Raw genomic sequence first — 18,558 nt, 5'->3', positions numbered from 1 at the left:
GTTAACAAAGATTGGAAGGAGGATGATGAAAACGAAACACCTGAAATTGTTGTGGTATGCTTTTGAGTAAACCTTGTCGATGATGTAAGGCATTGTTTCAAATCCCCAAACACTGGAGTGATAAGGATGTTAATCCCTAGACAACCACTTTGAGCCTAGAAGTTGGTGTTTATTTCGGATCTAAAACCCTTAATCTTAACCTGGGGCAGGGTAGTTGTGTTCAGATAGTTTGATCATGCATCCGATCTTTCAAAAAATTGTCCATATGAACACCCTCCAATTAGGTTCAACCACATGTCATCCTTCGTGCACATGTTGAAGTGTCAAAGAAGTTGAGAAAAGCTAAAATTAGTGTTGGTTGATCCTCATCCACCAATAATGTGGCAGTCAATACCTTTAAAAAATAAAAAAGGGGCCCCTTAGGTCAAATACCACAAAATGACTTAGGCAAAAGTTAGGGCATCCCGATGGACCAAAAGCTTCAGAGAAGCGGTCCAGGCAAAATTAGGGATAAAGAAAATCAATCAAAAGAGGTCACCAAAATCCTCGACAAAAACAAAACAAGGTGACTCCCATTTCAAGAAAAATTCGTCTTGAACCCTCATCACACCTTCGAACCCTCTTGGAAGTCGAATACGTGTATCGAATTAACTGAACGTAGGAACTGGAGATCATCAAGAAGAAGGGGTGGGTAAAAACAAATTTTGAGCCTTATATCCTTTTGTTTCAAGAAACCGCGAACCAGACCACGTTACAACCCTTAAAAGACCTAATTGAGGCAGGGTTTATTTTGAAAGCATACTATAACAAGTTTGTGTTAACTTGACTCCAAACGATTTTTGTAAATCATTCGATAGCACCAACTTGTATACTGTGAATGACTTGATCACCATTGTGTTCTTATCAACGACTCGTTCACTGTATTTCACCTGTTCATATCAATAAATTTTGATTTCAAATTTTTTGCATAAACACTGCATTAAAATTACCATTTTTGAATGAACAATCTTATTTGCAAGTCAACACTTAGCATCAAGAAATTCCAAATACAGTTGAGGAACTTGATGGAGTGAAAGAAGTCTATTCGGGGGCAAATCACTTTGAGCATCAGTTAATTCGAGCTACTCACCCTAAGGGTCATCTAGCCAAGAGTAATCTACTTCAAGAATCAGACCGGGGCAAGCCACCTCAGAGCTCAGTAAGTCCAATCACTCCAAGGTTCAGTTAGCCAAGAGTAATTTGCTTCAAGACTTAGGCTGGGGCAAGCCACCTCAGAGCTCAATGAGTCAAACTATCCAAAAGACAGACAACCAAGAGTCTGCCATTCCAACATTTGGTTAGTCAAGTTCAGACTACTGCAAGTTACAAACACTTGGGGCAAGCCACCTCAGAGCTCAATAAGTCCAACTATCCAAAGGACAGTCAACCAAGAGTCTGCCATTCCAACATTTGGTTAGTCAAGTGCGGACCATTGCAAGATTCAAACACTTGGGGCAAGCCCTCTCGAGGTAGTCTCATGGAGAGTTGTTTCCAAATCCACTTTCAAGGTGAACATTTCCAAAGACCCAACAAACTGGGGCAAGATGAGCCACAGAGGGGCATAACCTCTTTCTTCGCGCTTTCAAATTGCTCAAACAAATTCTGCCATACGTCAACAACTATTGAGTTTAAGACGAGTGCCCGAAAATTATGTTAGCACAATTAATTTATCCTACAAAAGGATCCATTGGCTAAGTTGTGGCTATCAAACTGGATAGAATCCTCCTTTGACAACATCTATCATAAAATATTTGGGTGAGTTCTCGGTGTTGAGGAATCATGGGCTTCCATAAAAAGCCTTTACAAACTCCCAGTCTGCCCAGTGTCAGCATTCTCATAATCATGATCATTCATATATCATGCATAAAAGGAAATTCAAATCATGCATAGCCGAAATGTACTTCGTGCTCATTTTGCATTAACCCAGGTCTTGTTGTCGATCCTAAATCCTTTGACCTCTAATTCCAGCTTGTCTTTGGTATCCATAAACCAGCATCCGGTTTTCACGGTCATTTTCAAGTCCAATTGTTGTTGGCAAAATCCGTTAAAGGGTGGTTGTAGTCCATTGCTTACGGTTAGAGTCCAATTGTTGTTATTCCAGTATCATGTCATACATGAACCTGTACTGAAGATTTTTTTTCTCTATTTGTTCAATACTATTCAGGTCATGTATGAACCTGTTGTTGAGCTTTTATTCCGGGGTCAGGTCATACTTGAACCTGCTCTGAAGAGTTTTTTCCATTTGTTCAATACTATTCAGGTCATGTATGAACCTGTTGTTGAGCTTTTATTCCGGGGTCCGGTCATACTTGAACCTGCTCTGGAGATTCTTTGTTCAATCCTATTCAGGTCATATGTGAACCTGTTGTTGAACCTTTTTATTCCGGGGTCCGGTCATACTTGAACCTGCTCTGAAGATTCTTTGTTCAATCCTATTCAGGTCATGTTTGAACTTGTTGTTGAACCCTTATTCCGGTGTCAGGTCATACTTGAACCTGTACTGAAGTTGTTTCTCTCTTTGTTCAATACCATTCAGGTCATGTATGAACTTGTTGTTGAACCCTTATTCCGGTATCAGGTCATACTTGAACCTGTACTGAAGATTTTTTTTCTCTGTTTGTTCAATACCATTCAGGTCATGTATGAACCTGTTGTTGAACCCTTATTCCGGTATCAGGTCATACTTGAACCTGTACTGAAGATTTTTTTTCTCTGTTTGTTCAATACCATTCAGGTCATGTATGAACCTGTTGTTGAACCCTTATTCCGGTGTCAGGTCATACATGAACCTGTTCTGAAGAGTTTTCCTTCTTGATATTCCTCAGCGTTGTCAGGTCATATATGAACCTATTGTAGCATCTTTTCCTTTATTCGGTTGTATTCTAAGTGTCGTTTATCAAATCTCACTGTGAATACTCCCTAGTGTGTGTCTGATTCTCCAGTAGGACTATTTCCCCAGCAAGTTTGTTTCTTACCATTTGTCTGTCTTCCTGTAAACCATCAGCATTCCCCACATATTGGTCTGTCTAGTAGCACCTCCTGTCAAGGGTCCACCATATCCCTAGCAGGGAAGAAAATTTTAAAAAAAAAAAAAAAAAAAAAAAAAAAAAAAAAAAAAAAAATAAATAAATCATCATGTCATATCATGTCATATCATGTCACGTCATATCATGTCATATCATATCATATCATATCATATCATATCACATCATGTCATAGGGATTCAGGATCAAAATCCGGGTCTTCTTAATATTTAATCATCTCCCACTATGATCATATGAAGAGTGTCCTGCTTCATATTCTCTAGTTGAAGATACTTAAATAGGGGCAACTGTCATACCCCGATTTTGATCCTGAAATTTTTCCATTTTTTCTTTTATTTTTGCATTTGCATACATTCATCAGTATAAAACGGATTTTAATATCTTGACTTTCTTTTTTTTAATTTGATTTTAATTTCAAATTAAGTTTAATTCCAATTGTCAATTTAATCTTAATTGTTTATTTTTACTAATGATTAAAACTCTAATCGATTTTTATTTCCAAATGAATGTTAGAGTTGATATCCAAGTAATTTTAAATGAATTATAGAATATTTTGTTTTTAATTTGGTTTTTTGCTGATTTGTTATTAGTAATTAAATTGATATTCAAACTAATATTGGATTATTCCTAAAAAAATCCACATCCATTTTTATGATCAAAATTCAAAATCCAAAATCCAAAATCCATTTTGTATCCATAATGCATTTCAAATCAAAACAATACATACACACATTTCATGACATTCAGTAACATTAAACTTTCAGTTATTTCCGAACTCATTTTCATACATACATTTTCATTCAACATTCAAGCATAACAATGCAAAATCCACATCCATTGGAACCAAATATCCATTTCCATAAACCAAGTTGCAACTATTCTTATTCTTCACAATCATCTCCATCAAGTTCAAACTACAACTTTAACCATACAATTCATTCTTCTTCTTCCATTCAACCTTCCACCAGTTAAATAACGAAAAGTGCAAATATGGAGCATTTGTTAAGTCTTGTAATATGCACACTGCTGTTAGTGAGGTCAGCTGAGGGGTTTGTTGTGCCAATCGCTTATGTTCAAAGTGCAGCACAAAAAGGGGCTATTTGGTTGGATGGGAGTCCACCGACCTACCACTTTGATAAGGGATTTGATGCCGGAATTGATAACCGTAGAGACACCCCATTAGGATCGTCCAAGAAAATGGATACATCACTTTCCTTTTCGTTTTTCTTTTAATAATAAAAAAAAGAGTTTTAATCCAGATGTCTACAATTGGAACAGAATCAAGGTTAGGTTTCGTGACGGTTCATCATTTACCAGTTGTGTTAAAGTTGTTGATTCAGCAACCAATTTGCACTACAGAGGAGGAGGAATATTTATCATTGAGGATTTACAAGCAAAGCGAATCAAAAATGCTAAAAATACAATTCTATCTAGATGTTCTCCGGAGAATGGACTTCTATTTTACAATGTGATAAGCTTTAGAACTTCACTTCCTGCAGCAGCTGAAGTTAAATGCGTCTCAGGTGCCGGTTATCTTATCAATGCAAAAGCGGTCTCTGGAGCACAACACATTGAACAATTCTGCAGCCAAGCCGTTCAAACACATGCCTCAACAAAGAATTTGCCTTCGTCTTGCATCAAGACTTTCGCCTGTGCTGTGTTGCTGTTTGCAAAATGAGGTCGTATATATCAGTACACCTATCTTCATGACATACAACCAACAATTACAACAGAATTCAGATAACCAAAACGACCCTACAAAATTTTTATAACCGAAAATCTCTAATGATCCCTCATGGAAATATATCAGAACCTTCAGAGAATTACACAAAGACCAACCAAATTGAAAACTTGTGAAGAAAATTACCTCAGCATTCATGTTCACAAATGAGAAACAGATGAACCGAGTGAAGGGGGAGTTGCAGTTATAGAACTGGTGTCTGGGAAATGAATTGGAGGGTTCAACAATATGCCTAGTTGATAGAGATGAAGCTGATACAGATGTTGTAGTTCAGTTGAAAGATAACCTCCACGTTACAAGCACTTTGGTGAATACTTCACTACCATCTCTGGAAGTTTCTTGTTCAAGATTGACTGTTGATGCTGGAAATGAACCTCAATTACGCCTTGAAAAATCTCCATTCTCAGGAACATCAGAGGGCCCTCTTACAAATGCAAATTAAACATTGCAATATACTGATGCTACTGCTGTACAACACAAGAAAACAATAAGCCAAAAATTTCCAATCATGCCATTTTTCTGCTAGAGCCTTGGAAGAGAAAAGAGCTCGGCTAGGTTTAGTGGAATGTATGAATCACGAGCTCTTGCAGCTATATCCTGTTTTGCATGAAAAGCAAGGTGATTTTTATTGCACACACCAAATTTACGACCACATTGAAACCAATGATGATTTTGATAGAAAGAGTAAAGGGCATACCGGGATTTTTGGATTGCAGGATGTGGAATCATAATCCGCAGGTCACTCATCTTCATCCAAAAGTGAACATCCAACACCCAAAATCAACACTTCAATTTCAATCCTACAAGAAAATAAAACCAAAACTTGCATCAAATTCAGAGAGAGGAGAAGATGGATGGGATGTTGTCACTCTTGTGCCAAATTTTGCTATTGGACTCTTCATTTGCTCTAAGCTTCTTAGTTATGCTTCAATGCCTTTCTTATTTGGAGATGTAGCACAAACCATTGACTGCTATAACTAATCAATTTTGAATGAAGAGTGGATGAGCCTTGTGAACCAAAAGCATGTATAGGATCCAATAGTACCGGATGCCACAAAAACGCATAAGAAGTCCAGCATGCACCTGAAATAAAGAAAATGGTGTTCTTGTTACAACAAGAAAATGAAGAGCAAATGGAGAAAGGAAATTATTGCAGCGTTCAACAAAGTACAAGAACAGTTCCACAGGCATGGGAGAAACGCAAGGTTGCAAAGAGAAAGGCATTGACGGAAGCAATAAATTTTCAACAATTCAATGCTATTGAAATCACAGGGAAAATTTCAGGTGAGCCTTATGGAAACTAGAACTTATCTGCAGAAGCGCATCATCATACGGCAATCCAGTTGCTAAAGCAAGATTCAAGACATTATGCATCGATCATCTCAAACAGAAACTCGTCCTTGGCAATGATGTTGTTGTCGCTATTCTTCCTGATATATACGGACTCCCAAGAGAAAAATCCACAACAGAGATCAAAGAGAAAAGTCTTAATATAAAAGTTAAAGGAATTTGCACTTGATGTTGCTGTGGAAACTTTAGGACTATACAAGGATCACTTCGACACTCCTTACACCTTGCCAAAATTGGGTGTAATTGCAATTTCTGATTTTTGTGTTGCCAAAGCCGTTCCTGCACAGAAAATTGATCAGGATAATAATTTTATTCAAGTGTATAAAGAACTTGGAAAGCATTTGGAAATTCAAGTTATGGTCATAACGAGAAGAACCAATCTAAAGACAATATCACGCAATTGATACATTGAAGAAGTATTCTCCAGGAAACTTACGGTACTCAAGTGGAGAGAAGCCTCAATTTGATGATCTTGAGAATGTTCCCGCATGTTTCTTGTTGTGTCATGATTATCCTAGGATGCCACCTCCTGCAATAACAGCTCACGTCAAAACCACCAAACACGTCAAATCTTCCAATGGCAAACAATTTAGAAAGGAGGACCTTACCCGTGTTCATCCCCAAACCGTTCCGTTTTTGTTTCTACTGAAGCGAAACTGCTTTTGAGTTGTCACTAAAAATTTCACTGCAGTAACATCAGTAAACAGCAAAGAGTTAAATTCCAAAAATTCCCAAATCAGGGAAGAGACAAAAATCTAAGAGAAAGCTAAGTACAGATTACCGTTTCCGGAAAATAGCATCAAACAGGACAACTCGGTTCTGAGCACCAAAAAAACACTTTGGAATTTTTCTTCTTTGAACTTTTGAGTACCGTTTGAAACCCTAAGCTGCAGGGATAAAAGGAAGAGAGCGATTCAGAGAGAGAGGAGACGAAAAATTGAGAGAAGGATTAAAAAAAGAAAACCCTAATCTGGAGCATAAAAGGAGACGAAAATTGAGGAGAGGGTGGGATTTTCGAAAAACAGAGAACAAAAACCCTAACCATAGACAGAGAGCGGCGAGAACTTTTAAAAGAACCCTAAATCCAAAAATCGATAGATACCTGATAGAGAGGCGAAATAGTGAAGTTTTGAGCCGTCACTACCGTCTTCACCGCCGGAGGTGAGCTCCCTTTTACTTCAGCCTTTATTTTCTTGTACGATTCGAGAGCTGTGGAGAGAAACGCGAGGTGGAAACGGAAGGATATTGAGGGTTTGAGTGAGCGCGCTTGTGAGAAGAGTAAGGTTGAGTGAGCGAGGTTAGCGATACAGAGAGAGTGAGGTTAGCGATGCAGAGGGAGTGAGATTGGGAGAAGAGGATTCGAGAGAGCTAGACGATGGAGTCTGTTTGTTTTCTTTTCTTTTTTCAATTTTCTTTCCATAATTTATTTTAGATAGAATATCTATTAAAAAAAAAACTATTAAACCCATTTAATTTTCCTAGGTATTTAGTTAAATGTTTGTTTATACTTTCAATTTATTTCCCCCTTTCCAATACACATTCCCCATCGACAACCCAACAGCCAAGCGGCTGGGTTCAGTTACTAGTAGACTAACAGTTCTTTTTCTATTTAGTTTTTTATTTCAATCCTATTTTTTAATTTACCTTAGTTTATATATTTAAAATTAGTACTAAAATAACAACTAATCCTAAGTGGTCGGTGGAGGGGAGTGGCTTCTAGATCTTTAGTGTAGTGGGTTCGATACTCCTAGGCGTAGTTTTTCTTTCTTTTAATATTTTCTTTTATATTTATGCTTTATTATTCATATTTCTTTTTTTATTTATTGTTTAATAATATAGATTTGTTTTTTCTTTTAATTGCATCATGCATTCGAAACCATTTTTTCAACTTATAAAAATCATATTTTCTCGATTTAATATCGAGCCCATTTTCCACACCCTTGTAAGTCGATTGCTTTTTAAGCATCGCCATCAACCTCACATAGCTTACTCTTGGGCTTTCTTACAATGAGCCGGTTCTCTTGCACTTACACTCCTACTTTTGCATTATTTGTTGTTTGGGCCTGATTTAATTATTTCATTATTTTGAATCCCCATTTGACAAAATGTACCCCACTCCCCCGATGTGTAATAATTTTGTACTATTTAGTTCTTTATTTGTTTGACTGTTTAGTTAGCTACTAATATAAGAATAAAATCAACAATTTCAAAAAAATACAAAAAATATGACTCGATCCAATGTCGAGTATTTTCTCAATAAACAAATCAACTCATTCCTCCTTTCTATTCCGTTTCTCTCAAACTTCATCAAATGCTTGATCCAACGTCAAGCCATTTTTTATAATAAAAACTCAAAAAATATTAATTCATAATTAAGACCTTTTCAATAAAGATGGAAGTGGAACGTGGTGTATACCACGCACTCCTGAGACTAGGATTCGAGATGTATATCTCGCCAATCCTAGCTCTCGCCATCATCCAAAATTATCCACTTTGTTCTCTCGAACACTCATTCAAATTTCTCAAACGTCCATCAATACTTGATCTAGGTCAAGTCATTTTCACAACAAAACTCAAAACACCTAAATCTTATTTAAGACTCTTTCAATAAAGGTGGAAATGGAACATGGTGTATATCATGCACTCCTGAGGTTAAGATTCGAGACGTATGCCTCGCCAATCTTAACTCTCGCCATCGTCTAAAATTGTCAATGCGGTTTCTTCAAACCCTTTCTCAATCAAACCTAAAAATACTTAATCTCTAGCAAACACTTTTGCCAATAAAGATGGAAATGGAACATGGTGTATACCGTGCACTCCTGAGGCTAGGATTCGAGATGTATATCTCGCTCATCCAAGTTCTCGCCATCACTCAAAATACATCCAACCAATCAAACTTTTTCTCGCCGCCGTGCGACTAATCAAAAACCTTTTTCATAAACGAAAGGTATCTTGTCTTAAGTGATACAAAACAATGTTTCGGCCACGATTGTTGAGTAGAGATAATGACGCTTTTCCGAATGTAGATTTATAAATCCGTTCGATGTGTGGTATGCGTCCACTCCTCATCTGTTTTGGGTAAAACAATGTTTTCATCGATTAATACAGGATAGCTTTCGCTAAAATCGACCAACAAACAAACATTTTTCTACCCAGAACTACGTAAGCCTTGATTTCTCTTTTGAGATACGTAGGAGAAGGATTTTTAAATCTTGTCAGGCCCACTAATAAAAAACCTAGGTTTAGTCCTTTGTTAAAAAATCCAAAAACATTTTCCTTTCTTTTATTCTTTCTTTCCCACCTAATAAATTGAAAAGCCTAATATTTTAACTAACACTAACGCACACAACTGACCTAATGGTTCCCGTTGAGTACAACGGACGTGAGGGGTGCTAATACCTTCCCCTTGCGTAATCGACTCCCGAACCCTGATATTGGTTGCGATGACCATATCTTATCCTTTCTTTTGTCTTGGGTTTTATCGATATTTCCCCTTTCCTTTTTAGGAATAAATAAAGTTCGGTGGCGACTCTGTTCAGTCTATCATTGCGAGCGTGCGATCGCGCTTCGCTTTGAAGTCGTATCCCCATAAATCGAGGTGCGACATCAAGACTCTGATGCAGACTCACTAGTTCAGAACGCGTAACCGAAAAGAAATCTTAATTTGGAAATAAATTATTTCGAGAAGGAAATAATGAGGCGTGCAAAACAGTTTTAGAAAGAAACAAGGAGAGTAATGACATTAAACATTCTTCAATGACCAAGATCCTGTCATCACTCTAACGGTCCTTCAGAACGACTATATAAAGGACGGAATACTTCACAAGAATATACACCTGAGACACACAAGAATACGAAAACTCTTAAATCATTCCTTCTTATCTTTCACGAGTTGCTGCTCTTACGTGAAAAGCTATTGTTCTTACTATTCTGTAATTCTTGCTTGTTTGTTAGAAGCACATTACATTACAATTTATACTTTTGCTTAAAATACTTCCTCAAGTGACTCTGTGTAGTCTGAATACTTGATAGGGCTGAGAGATTATTCTCTTAGATGATTGGTTGTGTAATCTTTCAAGATTAGTGGATTAAGTCCTTTTTGAAGGCGAAATCACCTTGGCCAGGTGGACTGGAGTAGCTTTGAATTTCAAGCGAACCAGTATAAAATTCTGTGTCATTTCCCTTTTGATTCTGTGTGTGTCTGGTTTCTGAAAAAGTTTTTATTTCCAAAACAATTCAAAACCCCTTTCTTGTTTTTCTCAAACTTCAATTGGTATCAGAGCTTCGGCTCTGTTATTGATTTTCAAATCAAACACTTAACAGTGTAGAGAGATCCAGTGTGAGAAAAACACTATGGCCAACACCAATGAAAGAGATAGTTACATTGCTAAACCTCCAATCTTTGATGGAGAAAAATTTAATTATTGGAAAGATATAATTGAAAAATTCTTTCTGGGCTACGATGTTGATCTAATGGATATAGTCACAATCGGTTACACACCACCTGTGACTGACGCTGGCGTTGCTATTCCCAGAAGCAAAATGACAGATGATCAGAAGCGTGAATTCAAAAACCATCACAAAGCCAAAACGATACTATTCAATGTCGTTTCCTACAATGAATATGAAAAGATCACCAACAGGGAAACAACTAAAGAAATACTCTTCTCCCTAAGGATGACTCACGAAGGAAATTCTCAAGTCAAAGAGACAAAGGCTCTGGCTCTAATCCAGAAATATGAAGCCTTCAAAATGGAGGACGATGAAGCTGTAGAGGTAATGTTCTCTAGATTTCAAACTTTAATTGCAGGACTCAAAGTGTTGGACAAAGGCTACACAACTGCAGATCATGTCAAGAAGATTGTCATGAGTCTGTCAAAGAAACGGAGACCTATGGTCACAGCCTTAAAGTTATCTAAAGATCTAAACAATATCAGCCTTGAGGAACTCGTTAACTCACTTAGAAGCCACGAGATTGAACTGGAGGAAGATGAGCCACAAAAGAAGATCAAGTTTGTAGCACTAAAGTCCAGATCTGAAAGACATAAACTAGAAAGAAACAAAGCCTTCCAAGCTGAAGAGGAAGATAATGACGACTCTGAGAAGGAAGACTCTGACGACGAAGAAGAGTTATCCCTTTTAACCAGAAGAGTAAAACAAATCTGGAGAAAAAGGAATAATAACTTCAGAAGACCAAGACCTAAGGGAGATCGCTCAGAATCAACTTCTAGAGGTAAGTCAAACAAAGATATAACATGTTATGAATGCAAGGAAACAGGTCATTACAGAAATGAATGTCCCAAGCTAAAGAAAGAGAGCTCCAAAAGAGAAGGTTTTAAGAAAAGCTCATTCAGAACTAAAAAGGGACTGATGGCCACCTGTGACGACAATAGATCTGATTCCTCAGAATCAGACTCTGAAGAACAGACAAATGTTGCACTCATGGCTACCACCTCCAGAAATACATCAGATGGAGAATCTGACTCTGAAGAGGTATTTTTTGATCTTTCTCGCTCTGACCTTGAATCATGCCTTTCTGAAACTCTAAACTCATATCAGAAACTTAAACAAAAATTTAAAGCTGTAAAAGAGGTTCTTGAAGAAACCATCAAAGAATGTGGTAAACTTGAGATGATACTTTCAGAACTAAAAGATGAAAACTGAACTTTGATATTAGAAAGAGATTCCATAAAGAAACAATGCTCAAAACATGAAGAAGCGTTATCTCAAGCTCCACAACATTCGAACACAGTAATATATGAATATGAAAAATCTTTTCAAAAGTTTCTGAAAAATGGGATAGAGAAAAGTCGAATGGCATCCATGATTTATGGAGTAAGTCAGAATAATAAAAGGGGAATAGGGTATGTCCCCAGTGAAGATAAATCTTCCACAAATGACAAACTTAAATCTCCTTTTTCTTATCACTACACACATACACAAGCACAACATTTTGATAATGCTAGAAAACCCAAAGTGCTAAGAAACTCTGGGAAAACTAATCATAAAGGACCCAGAAGATTCTGGGTACCAAAGGATAAGATTGTTTATGTTGCAGATATCTTATACAGCAGAGTTAAGACACCAGTCATGGTACCTGGACTCTGGATGCTCGCGACACATGACGGGAAGAAAGTATATGTTCCAAAGCCTGGAACTTAAAGATGCGGGCTTTGTGGGGTTCAGAGGAAATCAGAAGGGAAGAATCAGAGGCTCCAAAACTATTGGTAATGGAACTCTTCCCTCTATATCTGATGTCCTCTATGTAGAAGTATTAATGCATAACTTGTTATCAATAAGTCAATTAAGTGATAACGGCTATGATGTAATCTTCAATCAAAAACACTAGCAGGAGGAAAAACAATATTGACAAAATAAATCTTTCAGACTTAAAAGAACAAAATGTAAAACGTCGGATGTTTGTTCATGAAGAGCAATGGGTATGGCATAAACTCTTGGGCCACATTAGCATGAGAAAACTCTCTCAGCTAAATAAACTCGAGTTAGTCAGAGGTCTACCCAAGCTGAAGTATTCTTCAGATGCTCTATGTGAGGCATGTCAGAAAGGGAAATTTTCTAAAACATCTTTTAAAAAGGAAAATATTGTTCCAACCTCTAAGCCTCTGGAATTCTTTACATCGACTTATTTGGACCTGTTAAGACAACGTCAGTCAATTGAAAGAAGTATGGACTAATTTTTCTTGATGATTTTAGTCGTTGGACATGGGTAAAATTCCTAAAGCACAAGAGTGAGTCTCACTCTATATTCATTAGCTTCTGTTCCAAAGTGCAAAATGAATTTGACTCTAAAATCATCAGAATCAGAAGTGATCATGGTGGCGAATTCGAGAATAAATTTTTTGAGGAACTATTTGACTCTAATGGGATATCCCATGATTTCTCCTGTCCTAGAACTCCACAACAAAATGGAGTTGTAGAAAGGAAGAATAGGACACTCCAAGAGATGGCCAGGACCATGATCAATGAAACAAATGTGGCTAAACACTTTTGGGCTGAAGCAGTAAATACAACATGTTATATTCATAATAGAATCTCTATAAGACCTATTCCGGAGAAGACTCCCTATGAACTGTGTAAGGGAAGAAAATCCAACATTTCTTATTTTCATCCTTTTGGATGCTCTTGTTTTATTGTCAATACTAAAGAACATCTGAACAAGTTTGATTCAAAAGCACAAAAAGGTATTATGTTAGTATAGCGGGGTATTCGTTACCATTAGAGATATTGACTAAATCCAAGGTAAATCATACAAGTCGAGTCGCCACCACACTTCTATTTATCCAAGGGAATGGTTAGAAAGCGAACAAAAACCTAATAGTTTTAACAAAAACTAGTAAAAGAAACAGAGATCTGGGTAAGGGGGTTGGTTATCTAATGGGAAGGTGTTAGGCACCCAAAACATCCTAGGTACTCCTAGGGAGCCCTTTTCATACTTGTTGTGAAGGTTGTTTGTTTTGTGGAAAATTTTGTTTGTGCAAACATGATTGGAGAGATGAGGAAAGAATATTCAAGTTTATTTACATTTTGTGTTTGGATGGATAAACCCATTGCCTACGTACCATCTTATAAAAAGATTAGGATCAAAACCTCATAGTTCGGGGTAAAAATCTCTAAACAAGTGGGTGAATTGATTGGTCCAAAAGCCTTAAGGTCTTTTGTTATCAAAGGGGGAAAACTCAACCAAACCACAAATCCACCATGTGAGGATGGCTTCAACATGCTAGTGAGGGGTTAACCATATAATAAGCATGAAGACTTATTGTCCATCACTAAGGATATAGGTGAGTATTACATCTACCACAAGGATATATTTACCAATTAGAAGTGGCCATTGGAACCACAAAATCAATCACTAAGGATGGCTTCACTAAGGATATATTTACCAATATGAAAGATTTTGATTAAGAAAGTGGCCATTGGAACCACAAAAGACATTTGAATGGGTTATATTTACCGATTAGAAGTATATACAAAAATGGTCAAAGTTGACTTAAAAGTTCAATTCAAAATAAGTTTTATGACAAGAGAGTTTGAAAATCAAAAGCATAAGGCTTAGGTTTCTAATGTTTAAAAAAACAATGGTTAAATGTTTGCACAAAGAGTTTTGGCTTGGGTTAGAATGGAGAGAAGAAGAAAGAGGGCTAAGATCCTAAGCATACAAGAAGTGAGGGGAAAGAGAACAAAACCACACAAGGAGTTCCTCTCTTGAGATCATATTGATGATCCAAGTAGCTCCCGTCCTTTGGAATAAGCAACCACAAAGCATAAGCAATCAAACAAGTCTCATAAGAGATCCTCAATGTGTCTTGTATCTTTCACTTTGAATGATCATGGCAATGGTCCTCCAATTAAGCTCAAGTAGAATTCCCTAGCACAAAAACACACACATCAAAAGTTCCATGAAGTAAATCAAGAATGGACAAGAGTGAGTTTAGAGATTTGGTCCTTCTAATCCATCTTCTTCATTAAGGTCCATTTACTCCAATTTTGCATAAGGAAAGTCTTAGAATCTAAGTCCAATTCTCCATTCTTTGCATAGGGAAAGTCCTAGATACTAAGTCCATTTCTTTGCATTTGGTTCACAACAATCAAAACAAAATACAAGCATAACAATATATACACAATTATGTGCTCAAGTGAGCAAAAGGCAAATGGCATAAACATGTGCTCAAGTGAGCAAAGAGAAAAGCAAATGGATAATATGTGCAAGAATAGTAAATTGCAATAAAAGTAAAGTGCATAAAGTAAATGTTAATTGTCAATAGTTAGTGTTAGTAGTTAGTGTGCCATAAGGCAAATTTAGCGCTATGTTAAGCAATCGTAATTGGACTTATGTAGAAGTCACAACTATCTGAGGCCGGTCAATAATAATGTAGGCAACCAACACAAGTTAGGAGTCTTGATTAGTGAACCAAGTCCCAACAACTTGCCATGCCAAAAAGAGAAGAGAATTGATCTTTTATTGGTTTAAGCCTTTTGCATGATTTAGGAAACAACCTATCCTTAATGCAAAGCCATTCACTTGATCAATTGATCAAGATGAATTAGATTTGAATCAAGGAAGACTAAGTCTCCCTAATCAATGCCAACTTATCAACCTTCAACTCATTGATCAAAAAGAAAAAGAAGAAGAAGAAGAAGGAGATGAATAAATGGAGACAAAAGAAGGCAAAATGATACAAATGCATTAAATGAAATACCATGTACCAATCATCATATGTTGACCAATAACATTGAAAGTCAAAGTCAAACAATCAAAAACAGAAGTGAGATGAAGATTGGAAGTCAAGAAATGAATAAAATATTTTTGGCATTTTTTAATATTAAAAATAAACTTGAATTAAAAATAAAAGAAAGGTCAAACTTCAAAATCACTTCAAATCAACCTTGAAAGGTCCAAGTGATTAATCCCAAGTTCAACAAGGTCAAACAAAGTTTGACAAAAAATTTCAGCATTTTTAAAAGTCAGAAACTATTTTTAATCAATTAAAAATGAATAAAAATAACCTAATTGAACTAAAATCTCAAATAAATCTCAAATCAATTTAAAAATTAATGAGAATATTTTTCATAGATCTATCATCATTCAAATAGGTTAGGAAAATATTTTTGTATTTTTTGAATATCAAAAACTATTTAAAATGAATTAAAAATAACCAGAAAACAGAAAATTCATGAAAAATATCAAATGACAAAATAAAAAATATTAAAAATCAGAAATGGAAACTAGAATTTATTGGGAGACTAATGCAATTGGTCCCATAATTTTTGGATAAAAAATGAAAGAGATATTGATTTTTGAAATAAAAAGGAATTAAAGAAAATAAAACCAGAAATTAAAAATGGCAAGAAACGAGAGCCCTTGGATCTGAGCTCATTAATTGAGCTGGCAGATCCAAGCATCCAGAGGCGCGCGTCCAACATGTTCCACAATCAATGCAACCACACGTGGATTAAATAAAAGTCATAACAATCAAAGGCATGGATTGAATCTGGGAAGGCGATCACACGGTCCAGATTGGATCTGGCAGTGAAGCAGCCACCGGAGCCACCTTCTTCTCCGGTGAGCTTGCAGTTTCCGGCCACCATAGCAGACAAACAAAGCTTAACCAAATCACGCGATCTATACATCATTGGAAAGCTGGGATGATGTACATCATCCCTGTACCATCCATTTTCACTCTAGATTACCATGGTGTGAGAAATCAGAAGCTGAAAAATCTGGTGTTCATCATGAACTCAATGGATTCCAAAAATTGAATGCATAAACATGATGCCTCTATTGAGAGGACCTCAGCCAACACAAGATCTAAGCCAATAGGTCAAAGGATGATGAGATTCGAAGAAAATACCAGTTGGAGAGTAAGCTTAATTTCTGGAAACTTGAGCTCGAATCCTTGCTTTCTTTACCAAAACAGAAGATCAGTGAGATGAATGGTGAAAGTTTAGAAGCTCTAGATCCAAGGATTCAACCAGATGTAGTTGAGTTTTGGATCTGAAATTTTTTGAGAAAATGAACTAGCTTCTTTAGTAATGGCTATGGAGAGAATTCTACAGCATTTCAGGTTGAACTAGGGTCCCGTTTTGAATGGCATAGGGTCTCTATTTATAGAGAGAGTGGCAAGGAATTGATGAACAAAGCCGTGTGCATGATATTGGATAATCCTTGCATGGGCTTGCATTATCATGCACAAGGCCCAAAAACAATGCCAATTGCAAGCTGAACTTAGATGCCAAAGGTTTGGACGTGTAGTTTGCTTTGAATTTGCTTGTGCATCAAGATTTCAACATGAATTCCACAGTTGAACCTAAACCTTCACCTCTTCGAAAATACTATTTAGAAAATCCAAACATAAGCATGTGGGTAATGGTAGGAAAGGTTTTTGTATAAGGAACAAATGTTATGTTGGACAAAAGCTCATTTGAAGTGTGGAAATTAGTGAATTTTGAGTTTAAAGTGTGATGTGCAAAAAAATGTCAATGCAAGGTTTCCAAATTTGGCCAATGTTCAAGCCCGTCTGTTTTGATGATGCAAGCCTCAAAATGGACTTACATTTTGCATCATTTCGATTTTTGATGAAGAAGTTATGGGCACTTGAAGTTGGACTTTTTTTGCCTTTTAATGCTTTTGGTCCAAAATGACCTATAATGTCTTGCATTATCACATGTATTTTCTTTGAGATTTTGAAATTTTGCTCAACATAACATTTGAAGTAGACATCTTAAGCTTTCCAATGCATTTGATCCCACCTCAAGATCATAAAAAATGAAGGAGTTATGTCCTTGGGAAGCTGACCCAAAATTAGGGTTTCAGTCAAAATGACCTATAATGTATTGGAATGACATATGGCCTTCCAAGCTTCAAATAATTGTTTGATGAACATGAAAGTTGTTCATATTGTCCTTAAGAACATTTTTTCTTTTGGAACCATCTCCTTTTGACCAACACATAAAAAGTTAGGTCTCAGTGCATTTCAAAATAGTGAGATGAATTGACTGATCAACTTCTTAAGTCCATGCCTCATATCTTGATGAATTGATGATTGAGGATACTCAAATAAGTTCAAATATGTACGAAATTAAGAGTTAAAGAACTTCCCTTGATTGTATTTGATCATGGGCTGAGGTTGCTTCAGGAGCAAGGCAATGTGGTGCACAGATGAATTAGGGTTTCCTTGAAGAACAAGACCTCAAACCTTTTGACTTGCTATGATCAAAATGATGAATTGAGATGTTAGGGAGGCATATTTGATGGATGAGAGCTTTGGGAACCATTACCATGCTTGCTATCATCTCTTTTTGACCATTTCTTTGTACCAATGACCTCCTAGAAGCTTTGGACCTTGTGATTGCTCAAGCAGTAAACAAAAGATGTTAGTGATATATTTTTGTGCTTTTGGTTAGTAAACAAAATTGGAAAAGCAATTATATACAATTCAAGCATGCTTGGTGATCTCAAACCACTCACAAGGAGGTCCAACCCCAAAGGCAAAGGGAACCAAGATGCTAATGATCCTTGAGGCAATGCCAAATGCAAGGTTATGATGCCATGAGGGATCTTAGGGACAAAATTAGGGTCTTACAGTTAGGATACTCAGAACGCTCTAAAGCCTACAGAGTATACAACACAGAAGCCAAAATTGTGGAAGAATCATCCATGTTAGATTTGATGATAAGCTTGACCCTGAAAAGTCAAAGCTAGTTGAGAAACTTGCAGATTTGGATATTACTTTTGCAGGTTCTGACGAGAAGACTAAATCACCAGAAGTATTTGAAAGAAAAAACCCAGATGAATCGGAAACCACAATCATCCAGAAGAAATCAAGGAGTCACCCCAACATCTCTGAAGATTTAATTATGGGA

The 18,558-nt window shown here is 36.6% G+C and overlaps 1 pseudogene; it reads left to right on the top strand.

The window, feature by feature from the left end:
- The first annotated feature begins 4,073 nt into the window (after nucleotides 1-4,073).
- LOC127137210 (pectin acetylesterase 8-like) lies at nucleotides 4,074-4,855 on the top strand (annotated as a pseudogene).
- Nucleotides 4,856-18,558: the final 13,703 nt, after the last annotated feature.

This window comes from Lathyrus oleraceus, chromosome 4 (assembly GCF_024323335.1).
Source record: "Lathyrus oleraceus cultivar Zhongwan6 chromosome 4, CAAS_Psat_ZW6_1.0, whole genome shotgun sequence".
NCBI classification, from domain to species: domain Eukaryota; kingdom Viridiplantae; phylum Streptophyta; class Magnoliopsida; order Fabales; family Fabaceae; genus Lathyrus; species Lathyrus oleraceus.
The sequence above is the reverse complement of the archived record's forward strand: the minus strand, read 5'-3'. Positions and strand labels throughout refer to the sequence as shown.